At 36.3% G+C, this 11,404-nt stretch overlaps 1 long non-coding RNA gene and 1 pseudogene across 2 annotated transcripts; one reads left to right on the forward strand and one right to left on the reverse strand.

Annotated features, from left to right (window-relative positions):
• Nucleotides 1-873: 873 nt before the first annotated feature.
• Nucleotides 874-5,096, forward strand: LOC143880378 (asparagine synthetase [glutamine-hydrolyzing]-like; annotated as a pseudogene). Its single transcript, XR_013251670.1, has 13 exons — nucleotides 874-1,007; nucleotides 1,212-1,307; nucleotides 1,568-1,709; nucleotides 1,901-1,996; nucleotides 2,088-2,182; nucleotides 2,510-2,670; nucleotides 2,792-2,872; nucleotides 2,979-3,200; nucleotides 3,681-3,815; nucleotides 4,080-4,160; nucleotides 4,336-4,422; nucleotides 4,521-4,630; nucleotides 4,717-5,096. The product of XR_013251670.1 is annotated as an asparagine synthetase [glutamine-hydrolyzing]-like (transcript).
• Nucleotides 5,097-8,614: 3,518 nt separating this feature from the next.
• On the reverse strand, nucleotides 8,615-11,199 carry LOC143880379 (uncharacterized). The gene is made up of 5 exons (XR_013251672.1): nucleotides 10,670-11,199; nucleotides 10,183-10,376; nucleotides 9,834-9,973; nucleotides 9,105-9,165; nucleotides 8,615-9,012 (listed from the first exon to the last, which is right to left on the reverse strand). It is a non-coding gene; the product is annotated as an uncharacterized LOC143880379 (long non-coding RNA).
• Nucleotides 11,200-11,404: the final 205 nt, after the last annotated feature.

Genomic DNA, 11,404 nt, shown 5'->3' on the forward strand with positions numbered 1-11,404 from the left:
CTTCTATACTTCTCTAATTTGTTGAAGATTCTTACAATTTCAGAAATGCTATCAACATTCAGTAGGCAAATTGTTGAGTAATTGAATATATTGTTATATGATGCATGCAAAAAATTTTGGGGCAGTTTCTAAATGATCCAAGCCATTTATCTGTTAGGCCTTCCTATAATGCTAAGGATTCAGCCTCTACAAATATTAACTTCACGATAGTTCAGGATGAGTAAGATTTTGGGGCATGGCTTGCATATATTGAAATGATATGTTCACCCCCTTTTCCAGCATTTTCACACCCACTTGTTTATTCCCACAAAAAATGGCTGTGTTTTCTTCCCTTTTGTTTGTGCTTTCCAAATATTCTTGAAAATAATCTTATTTCAAGAAAAGTTAAACCAGAAATAGGGTGAAAATCCTGTGTAAAGGGGTTGGAAATACCATTTTATACATATAATTTGCTTTTTCTAGTCATGTTACATATCTGCACTGTCCCATCATGCAAGACCCTACCTAGGATAGTTATCTCCGAAAAAAAATAAGCCTGACTTTCTGATGATGCGATACAAAATTCTTCAATAAACAACAGCCCACAAGCCTAACTATATTATTTATTTAATTTTTATCTACTTTTTCTTTCTTTCTGTTTTAGTAATAATTATGTTGATGAAAAAGCTGACGGTTTGGGAAATAGAATACACTTTATTTTGAAAATCTCTAACAAATTATTTGGCAAGTGAATTGTGTTTATGCTAAAGAAACTGTAATCTATGATGTGGGCATGGAGTAAATAATATAATAACATAAGACTATGAATTTGATCTTATGTTTTTGTATGGAAATCACATGAGTTGATGCAGATGGTTTGTTGTGGCAGATTGAAGCACAGAGGACCAGATTGGAGTGGGATCTACCAACATGGGGGCTTCTTTTTAGCCCATCAACGGCTAGCGATCATCGATCCTGCTTCCGGAGATCAACCGCTGTTTAATGAGGATAAAGTCATCGTTGTGACGGTATTTGGAAGTTAATTATTTTTGCTTGTTAATGTTGACGATTGGGAGATGTTATTGTTTCCTCATGGAAAAAATGCTTCAATTTGTTCTTTTTTGTTTTTTGCTTTTTAGAGTTCTTTTCTCAATATAATCACAATTTTCTTCTTCTTTTTTGTATTTTCAAGTGCTCGATAATTGACTAAAGGACGATGATGTTTAAAATAGGTGAATGGAGAGATTTACAACCATGAAGACCTTAGGAAACGATTGTCTAATCATGAATTCCGAACCGGTAGTGACTGCGATGTTATTGCCCATCTGGTGAGTGTTTCTGATTCCAAAGTTGATGAATTTCTAGGACTTCAGTTATCTTGCCTTATCTCCACCCCACTACTACAAAGTTTGAATTTTTGAATTCAAATGTACAAGCCCAAATGATGAATGATTAGAAGAATGGATTCAAAGTTTCAAACACAACAGTAGACCTTTCGGTTTTGATTTGGGGTGTGGAATTTTCACTTTCTTATTTGATTTCTTGGTCTTTTATTGTAAGTAACTTAGAATAATGTTCTTACTGATAGTATGAGGAATATGGAGAAGATTTTGTGGACATGTTGGATGGGATGTTCTCATTCGTGCTGTTGGACACACGTGACAACAGCTTCATCGTCGCCCGAGATGCGATCGGGATCACATCCCTCTACATTGGCTGGGGACTTGATGGTAATTAAGCATATGTTATTTCATTGCTTTGTCTCTGATCTATGTTGAGTGTTTTCTGTTTCCGAATCAAAATTCCAATTTTGACAAAGTTATTTCTCTCCTAACCTACTATGAGTTGTGACTTGTGACTGTTAACAAAAGAGCTTGGAACATAATTTCGTTTCCTCTTTCGATTCTTCATTTCTTTACAGGTTCTGTTTGGATTTCATCTGAAATGAAGGGACTGAACGATGATTGTGAACATTTTGAGAGCTTTCCTCCTGGTCACTTATATTCAAGTAAAGAAGGTGGCAGAGTTATCCCTGAGGAGCCTTTCGAGATGTTTGATTGTTTATTGAGCTCTGTTTTTTGGTAACTGATTCTTTGAAATGAATGCAGGTGGCTTTCAGAGATGGTATAACCACCCTTGGTATTCAGAGGCCATTCCTTCAACTCCATACGATCCACTGGTTTTGAGAAAGGCGTTTGAAGATGTGAGCAACTCAAATTCCAATATTTTTTGAAAGATTTTCCACTGAGAAACCTTGAAATCAAATTCCATTATTGCACAAAAAAAGTAGTTAGCTTCACATATTTAGAGATTCCTAAAGTGCCATAGTAAAAAAAATTGCATATATTAATCTTGTTATGATAATAGAAGCCTACATAATAGAAATGCATGGTGTCCTTTATACATATATCTCTTATATGCTTCCTTTCTTTTTTCTTCCATCTTTGTGCGATGGGGTTTGCTCAGTGCATTCCTTAGTTTTCATGACTCTTGTTACTAAAGAAATGAATTCTTCTTGTACATTTCACAGGCTGTGATTAAGAGGCTGATGACTGATGTACCCTTTGGTGTGTTGCTCTCTGGGGGGCTTGATTCATCATTAGTTGCCGCTGTTACAGCACGTCATTTAGCTGGGACCACGGCTGCCAAGCAATGGGAGCACAACTTCATTCCTTTTGTGTTGGACTTGAGGTTAGCATAACATGCCTTGTTATACCTTTCCCCTAAGTAGAATTTCAACTAGGGATTTACTACAAATCCAATTTCAACTAGGGATTTACTACAAATCCAATTTCCTCTGTTTATTACTCAGGGTTCACCCGATTTGAAGGCTGGGAAGGAAGTTGCAGATTATCTTGGGACCGTTTACCATGAATTTCACTTTACTGTTCAGGTACCTGAACTAGATTTGTCTTCAAGTTGTATAAAATGGATTTCATGTACATTTCTTTTTCCTTGAAGTTAAGAAATAAGGTTTTGTGGTTTCGGTAAAATGGCAGGATGGTATTGATGTCATTGAAGATGTTATCTACCATATTGAAACATATGATGTAACCACAATCAGGGCAAGCGCACCCATGTTTCTTATGTCTCGCAAGATCAAGGCCTTAGGAGTAAAGATGGTTCTCTCTGGTGAAGGTTCCGATGAGATATTTGGAGGGTACTTGTATTTTCACAAGGCTCCTAACAAGGAAGAGTTCCATCGTGAGACATGTCGCAAGGTGCATATCTGGTTCAACTCTGTGCTTTCACGTGACTGTTACATTAGCAATAGATTTTTGTTATAAATGGCGCAACTTAGCATCCCCGTTTTCATCTGAAGTAAATTCTGAGCTTGGGCTTATGTTTACAATTCTATATCTTAGCTAATGGTAGTGTAAATATTGGTTAGCAGTCTCACGGTCAAATTAAGTACCAAATTTTGCAAAGATTACTCTAATTTTGGCCTCCTGGTTGATTTTTTATTGAGATTACTCTTATTTTGGCCTCCTTGATTTTTTTATTGAAACCTTTACATTTTAATCCAATTTTCAATTGTTTGTTGCTACATTCTCTAGAAATTTGTTGTGGAATTCCTTACATGAGAAAGGTCCTTTGATGCAGTCTTTGATGTTACATGGATTTTGCAATTATGTCAGAGATTGCAATCATATAATTTTTATAACTGTGGTTAATAGACTGTTAATACTGCTGTCTCACAGATAAAGGCCCTTCATCAGTATGACTGCTTGAGAGCTAACAAAGCAACTTCTGCATGGGGTTTGGAAGCTCGTGTACCATTTTTGGATAAACAATTCATAAATGTTGCAATGGATATTGATCCTGAATGGAAGATGGTACGTATGGAACTTGCATTATTATATACCATTACACATCCTTAAGAGAAACAATTGTTGGACAGTGAAAACTTTTTATCTGGGTATAGATCGTTGGTTTATATAACTAGTAAATTTCCTATAAAACTAGCAAATTTACTGTTTCTTTTTATATCTAGTCATTACTTCTAAATGTTTCTTAAATACAAATTTACTATTTTTATATATGTAATCATACCTTTTAAAAGCTTTTAAATGCATTTCTGTGTATGTGATTTGTGTCAGATAAAACCAGATCTTGGACGGATTGAGAAGTGGGTGTTGAGGAAAGCTTTCGATGATGAAGAAAATCCTTATCTGCCAAAGGTCAAAATCATTTTGCACATACACATGTAAACGCTAATTATGTATGATAATCTAAAGAAAAAAGGTCTATTCCACAAGCATTGACACTTAAGATGTGATCCCTGCATTATTTATTGATGTATGTGTAACTTTATGAACATAGCTAACAACGATACCTTTTTTTTTTGTTCTGCAGCATATTCTTTATAGGCAGAAAGAGCAGTTTAGTGATGGTGTGGGCTACAGCTGGATTGATGGACTCAAAGCCCATGCAGCTCAACATGTAAAGTCTCTCTCTCTCTCTCTCTCTCTCTCTCTCTCTCTCTCTCTCTCTCAATACTCTGTTAACTCTTTCTTTTAACTCTCTTTTATCTTTTCCAGGTGACAGATAAAATGATGCTCAATGCAAAACACATCTCTTCCCACACAATACACCTATCACCAAGGAAGCATACTACTACAGAATGATCTTTGAAAGGTTCTTCCCACAGGTAATTAGCTGAAACTAGGTTTGATTATATAGAAATATGCTATGGTGGAATTATAAAAAATTGAATTCACTTTTCTTTCAATACAGAACTCGGCAAGCTTAACAGTCCCAGGGGCTGTTAGTGTTGCTTGCAGCACAGCCAAGGCTCTTGAATGGGATGCAGAGTGGTCCAACAACCCTGACCCTTCAGGTAGAGCTGCCTTGGGAGTCCATGTCTCCGCATATGATCTGATACCTTCGTCAATTCCACTTGGGAAGGTCTCTTCTAAGATTGTTAACAAGAAGCCAATGATGGTTGAACTGAATCCCCCATCCCTCACAATTACAACCTAGTATCTTCTATAAAATTATGTTTTAAGTTGTTAATCAAACTTGTCATGTATGAAGAAAGTATAGTTGTTTGTATACCAGTATGTACTCTTTATGTATATTTGAAATTAATTATCTAATGCATGAATGGTTTCCTATTTTCATATTGCTTACGAATATTAATAAAATAGTTGATTCCATGTATCGGGCACTCCAGGCAAACACCAATGTATGCAGTCGGTGTAGTGTTGTGGGTCTGATTTTGGCTCCTCTGTCAATTACTTCCCTTGTGATTCTATGTAAAACGATGCATGTCCGTCTATCCGGTTCTCTGAGAGTTGTGTTATGTTGATGGAGGAGACAAGAACCTTCATTTTATCAACTATACTCATCACCACATTCATCTGTCGATCGAAGCCCATCGCATAAGGCATTTCGTGGAATGGCTGTTGCACTAGAGTGCAGCCACCTCAGATGATTTAAATGAATAAGACAAAATCTGAGCCTATGTGGCTGCTCACTCATGCAACAGCCGTTGCGTGAAATGTCTTATGCGATGGTCCCTATCAAGTCCCTCGTGGCCACGTTTGAATACCCACAAGATTTAGATTTGGATTTCTCACTTTTGCAGTTGAGATTTGGAACTCGATCAGATCCTTAGATTTCCAAATCAGCTACAACAGTGAAACAAATCCGATTTTCGAATCTGTTCTGTAAGACATTATTTGGAAATCAATATTTGTGGCAATTACCTTCACCCTCACTGTTCCTTCACCTTGCTGCAGCAGCAGAGTGAGATTACTCTCTCTCTCTCTCTCTCTCTCTCTCTCTCTCACACACACACACACACACACACACACACACACACACACACACACACACAACATGAGCATGAGGATGATTGATGAATTTTTGTATCCAAAACTGAAATCCAAATCCAAATACAAAAGCATGAGGTATCCAAACGTAGCCTATATGAATTGAAGGCCCCACTTTTAAACTTCGTAGGTTTGATTTTCAACATCTAAGACGAATGTCTTAGTTATTAGCGTTATTTTACTTTCAAAGGATAACAATAATAAGTAAAGAAAGATTTGGTATGACAACCATTGAAACTTCTAGTACCACAATGCTTGGGAAAGAAAAATGTACAGGAAGAAGAGACTACAAATTATGGGTCTTGCTTCCTTCTCATTATTCAGAGACAAGTTTTCATATTATGTGAAGTCCTGTGACAAGCTTTGGCAGAACACAAAATTGAAGTTAGTAGATAAACAGTTTGGACCTGCTTCTGAATGGAAAATGCTACAAACCATGTTCCGCCAAATGTCATTGAGAACACCTTCATTGGATGATCCAACACCCTTGATGCATAAGCCTCATTTATGTTACGACCAAGAAATGATAATCCATTGATTTTTGTAGTTCTTTATCTTGGGCATGGGATGTCATTTGGGATGGGACCACGACCATGTGGGTCACCTCATGATGCCCAATGATCTTTGATTTCACATACATGTCCATGTGTGAGACCCAAAAATTGCTTGTTACCATTCACCGCGAAAATGACTTCTACCTAGTCATTTTTCGTGAAAAATATGGCATTCATGGTTTTTTTATTCTTCTTCTTGGTGATGGAAAAATGAGGTGGAGCTCATCCTTGTATCTCTTCTACTCTACCATGAGGAATGTTAGTCTTTTTATGACGTAGGACAATAGATTACTATTTATTTGGTTTTTTACTCTTTGGAAAGCTAGTAATGAGTTAGTTTATTAGGATTTGTTTCCTAAGTGTAGTAGGATTACACTTCTAATTATAGGTGTTCTAATTTTAGGGCTTTCTTTTAAGAAAAGTTTACTAAGTTGGAAATTGAATTTCTTTTATATAAGACATTGTACGCTGTAGTTTTAAATGAATCATGGAATAATATCAAAGATGTTTGTCTCTCTCTATCTCTCTCTTCTTCTTCTTCCCTTTCCTAGTGGATTCTAGGGTTCTTCTTCCTCTTCCTATAGTGGATTCTAGGGCAATTATCGGATTGTATGCTTCGGATGCGATTCCACGTTTGATTCGCTGCGTTATTTTAGTACCAACTGTGGTAGTAGTTATAGTTTTCTTGGTGGGTTGTTTCCGCGTAATTCATCAACTGCTGGAAAAGGGATGCTAAGGAAACTCATCAAAAATTGCCTAGTTCATCAACTGCAAAGGAAACTTGCCCAAAATTACCTATAGAAAGTATTTCAATTTCTTCATTTCACATCCCCCTCTACATTGAACCCTTCTTCCAGCATATGGGATTAACTTCAACAGAATCTGAGCCTAACTTGGGCCCTCATACAAAGTGGAGCCTTGGAAAAGGTTCCCACAGTAAATCAATCAATCCAGGTTGAGTGATGGAGCTAATCCAAACAATCACACATTTTATATAATAGGATAGGACATGTAAATAAAAAATAACCCAATACAAAACATGAGGTAATCATAAATTACAGAAAAGATAAAGAGAGCGTACAAAATACCACTTGGAGGGAAGTAAACAGTCCAACAAAAAACTTCACCACAAAACCTACGTTTTGAATGTTGAAGCTAAAGGATAGAAATTTCATCTTCTTAGAAACAAAATAAAGTTCAAATCCACTTTCATGAGCCTATACTTTGCCTTTTTTAAACCTCACAAAATCGTTAACTATTACATAATAAATTAGGAGGCATAAAGATCTCTCATTGAACCTTCATACTCTTAACCCTCTATAATATACTACTGTATTTTTACATAGAAACTTGAGTATGTTGTGATGCTTTCTGGTTCACTAAAACAAATGTAAAGTTCATCAAAACTTGTATTTGACTTGGGAACCAAATTTGTTACATTGTTCACAACCTTTAGGAAGTGTGTTCAAATTGGAAAATACACTGGATCTTGTGAGAATACTTCTATAGCCCCAGCAATGTAGAGAGCATAAATCAATAACTGATGGCTTCATGAAGCCAATTTCTTCCCTTCAATGTCTTGCCATTGAAAGAGTGGCATTTTTTTTGGTTAAACTCACCGCCTTTACCATGCTAAGTGGGTCCAGGTATGGGATCTAATTCCATCAAATGTAGGCAGGATTTTGTCTTGAAGGTAATTTGTTAATACGATCAACATGAATATGGTGTTGGATGCCATCTTACTGTTGGATAATAATCTTGGGGTCAAGTAGATTAGTTCAACAATTTAAATGAAGTAAATCAAGTAACTAATTGGAATCACATAAGAAAATGAAATTACCGGTGGTGATCTTAATTGCGATCCTCAAAACCGTTAGCAAGATTCAAAGCCAAATATAATGGAAATGAAATTGAAGTTGCACGTTACGGATTAACGCTACCCTTAAGATAGATTATCGCCCCACCACGAACGGTATGCAATCGGGTTCTCTTGCGACCTATCTCCAGGATACAACACCACTATCTTTTGTCTTTGACGGTGTGCACGCACAGGCTCGGACCTTGCGAACAATGGTTGATGCCAAATAATTTGCCCACTTGAAAAGAAACTTGCAAAATCTTGAAAAGCTTAAAGCTTGTAAACATGCAAAGTCTTGAAAAGCTTAAAGCTTGTAAACACAACTTAAGAAACAAGAGAAACCAAGGTGAGGAATGGAGATGATCGTCTTTGTGTGCGAAAAGGTGTCTCAAATATACACCTTTATAATACACTGTTCATTACAATCCATATGTCTACCGTTGTACAACGGTTACAATAGGCATTGCAAACGACTAAAATTTTGTAAACGCATTATAATATTACAATGTGAAAACGCATAAAGCTTTTAAGTTGAATAAAATATTATAAAGAAGTAAAACGGTAACATTATAAAATTATAACCTTTGAATTTTCATTCACATACAGACAAAAAACTTTTAAGACGCTAAATGCTAAAAAATAAATAAATAACTCCAACACTTACTACCCAACCCAAAATGATATTTCACCAGAGTTACTTGTCTTCACAGTCTGAGTTTGAGATGTCTGTGCATGACTTCCAGTATGAGACTCTTGGGCAAGCCCCAACACCACCAATGTTGACCTAATATAATATTCACATTTCCAAACTCCAATATATCAGTATTGAGGGGGGAGTTAAATTGGACAAGAAAGAAAAACAGGGTCCGCAAGAACCTTGGTAATGATGATCACCGTTTGGTTGGTTCAATGCATTTTCAAGCTGTGATGCTGGTAACTGGTAAGAACAAATGATATTCCAATGTCAAAATATACATGAAACAATCTCAAATTGTATAATGAGCAATATGACAAGTCAGACTAGGGGATTTAGATAAAAAAGAAACATCAGACCTTGTTCACTGTGGATATTTTACATAGTTGATTTCCTACATTTTTTTCAATAGTGATAGCCAAAAATATCAACAATGAGAACACCATACGATCAATGTAGAAAGTAGAAACACTCTTCAACTTAAATGGACATAAAAAAGATAGGACCCATATAGCCATTTGATAGACATCGAGGATTAGGGAAGCATGCATGTAACACTTGATAGCATTTTGGGAGTCAGATATACCCCTCGGTCCAAAATGGAAAGTAAAGCCAAGATGTGCAAATACATAATGACTAAGTTACAGTGGCAACGGTTTCCCCATCACGAACAACAAAGAACTTCATGAGGGTTCAAAACACTGGAACCACTATTTAAAAACTTTGAATCAATCATTGACTCGCCCAGGTTGATTCGGTTTTTGACCCAACTGCGTTAATTATAAACTCCCTCGGCTCACTGGAGTCAATAAAAAATCGGGTTTACTTTAGGAAAGTTCTTGTTCAAGGATGAGAAATATCCAGATTTAATCTACCACTTCCATCAAAGTTTAATATCCAATTCCAAATACCTTGGTCCTAGAGAAGAACACTCTGGTCTCATTAGGAGTCACTGTAGAATCAACCCAATTGGCCCATGTCTTCAAACCCATCCTCCTATAAGCAGTCGGTGCTTCAAGCTCCTCAAACCCTTCTTCTCCATTCGAAAAACCTAAAATGATAATTATAACATAAAACAGATCACTTAGTTCAGAAAGTTTAAGCATTATGATCTCAGAAGTCTGACGAACTAATCAGTTATGGAAAAAAGTCATGCTGTGCTGCAATTGATTAGCATCATCTAAATAGCTTACACTATTTGGCTGCATCATCAAAAAACTTAAAAAACTATACTCAATTATAGGAGTTAGAAGAACTTACAGCGACTTTATCTTTAGGCCACTCATCCACCATGCATAAGTATTAAGCACAAGGATATCCATCCCTATCCAGTTCTTTGCATGCTTGGAGATAGAATCTACTTTCAGTATTCTCATGTTTGGGTTCCTATTATATAAAGATCATAATTGGATTCGACAAGGTGCCCGGTATAATTTAATTGAAGCATTGTACTCCTGTGGGTGCATTGGATAAAACCATTATTAGCTTAATATTCAGAGAAATCCAAGATTTTGGGCCTCTTTGGATTCAACTAAGATTGATTCTTTGTGAATAAGACTTTGAATTTAATAGAATTTGCATAGTAAGGCCTCTTTTGCAGCCATTAACCATATCATTTCTAAAACTATGATAACCATTATTTGCAAATAATCATATTTAACTTCAAAACCATTTGCATATAAGATTATATGCAAATAAACTTTATCCAAAGAGGCCGTCAATCTGTGGAGGATTGGGGTGTTAGTACCTTAGCTTTGAATACAGATAAAGATCGACCGCGTCTTATGGAATTCTGGTCTGCTGGTATATGAGCTTGTACCATACAGACAAATGATTGTCATTGCCCTCTTTGAAGGATTTTGGTCTACTGGTATATGAGCTTGTACCATACAGACAAATGATTGCCATTGCCCTCTTTGTAGTGAATCACTTACAAACATTAGCCTCTTTCCTCTCAGTCTTTCTGGGGCGACTTTCGCATCAAACCTGGAAGATGAAGTCAATACTTATGGGTTTTCAATTATAACATAAAAACCACGCTTTAATGGGGAATGAGATTTGTTTACAAGTTGGTATATGCTTTGTCTGGCACTAAGTGATATGTACATGATGTAAATATGAATGTTGAACTATCATGCAATTTAAAATGTCGGGTTCTTAGATAAATTGACATTAATCTATAGTTTGGTACTAATTCCAAACTTGGGAGCCGTGAAGCTACCAATTACTCCAGTAGGTTAAAGCTATTAGAGCTGGTGTTGTTTGATCATTTATACTTTAACACTCCCCCTCACATGTGACTCCTCTTTTTTTGGGTTCTGTGGATTTTAACATCACGGAGTTGTTGGGTTTTGAATCCAGTACTTGGCGCGAGGCAATAGCTCTGCTACCAAGTGAAACAACCAATCACTCCAAAAGCTTAAGGTGTTAGAGTTGGTGTTATTTAATCATTTAAACTTAAACAGATATTACTACTGATAGA

The sequence above is a fragment of the Tasmannia lanceolata genome, unplaced genomic scaffold (genome assembly GCF_043159265.1).
Source record: "Tasmannia lanceolata isolate RefF3 unplaced genomic scaffold, GAP_Taslan_0.1 ptg000006l, whole genome shotgun sequence".
Taxonomy (NCBI): Eukaryota; Viridiplantae; Streptophyta; class Magnoliopsida; order Canellales; family Winteraceae; genus Tasmannia; species Tasmannia lanceolata.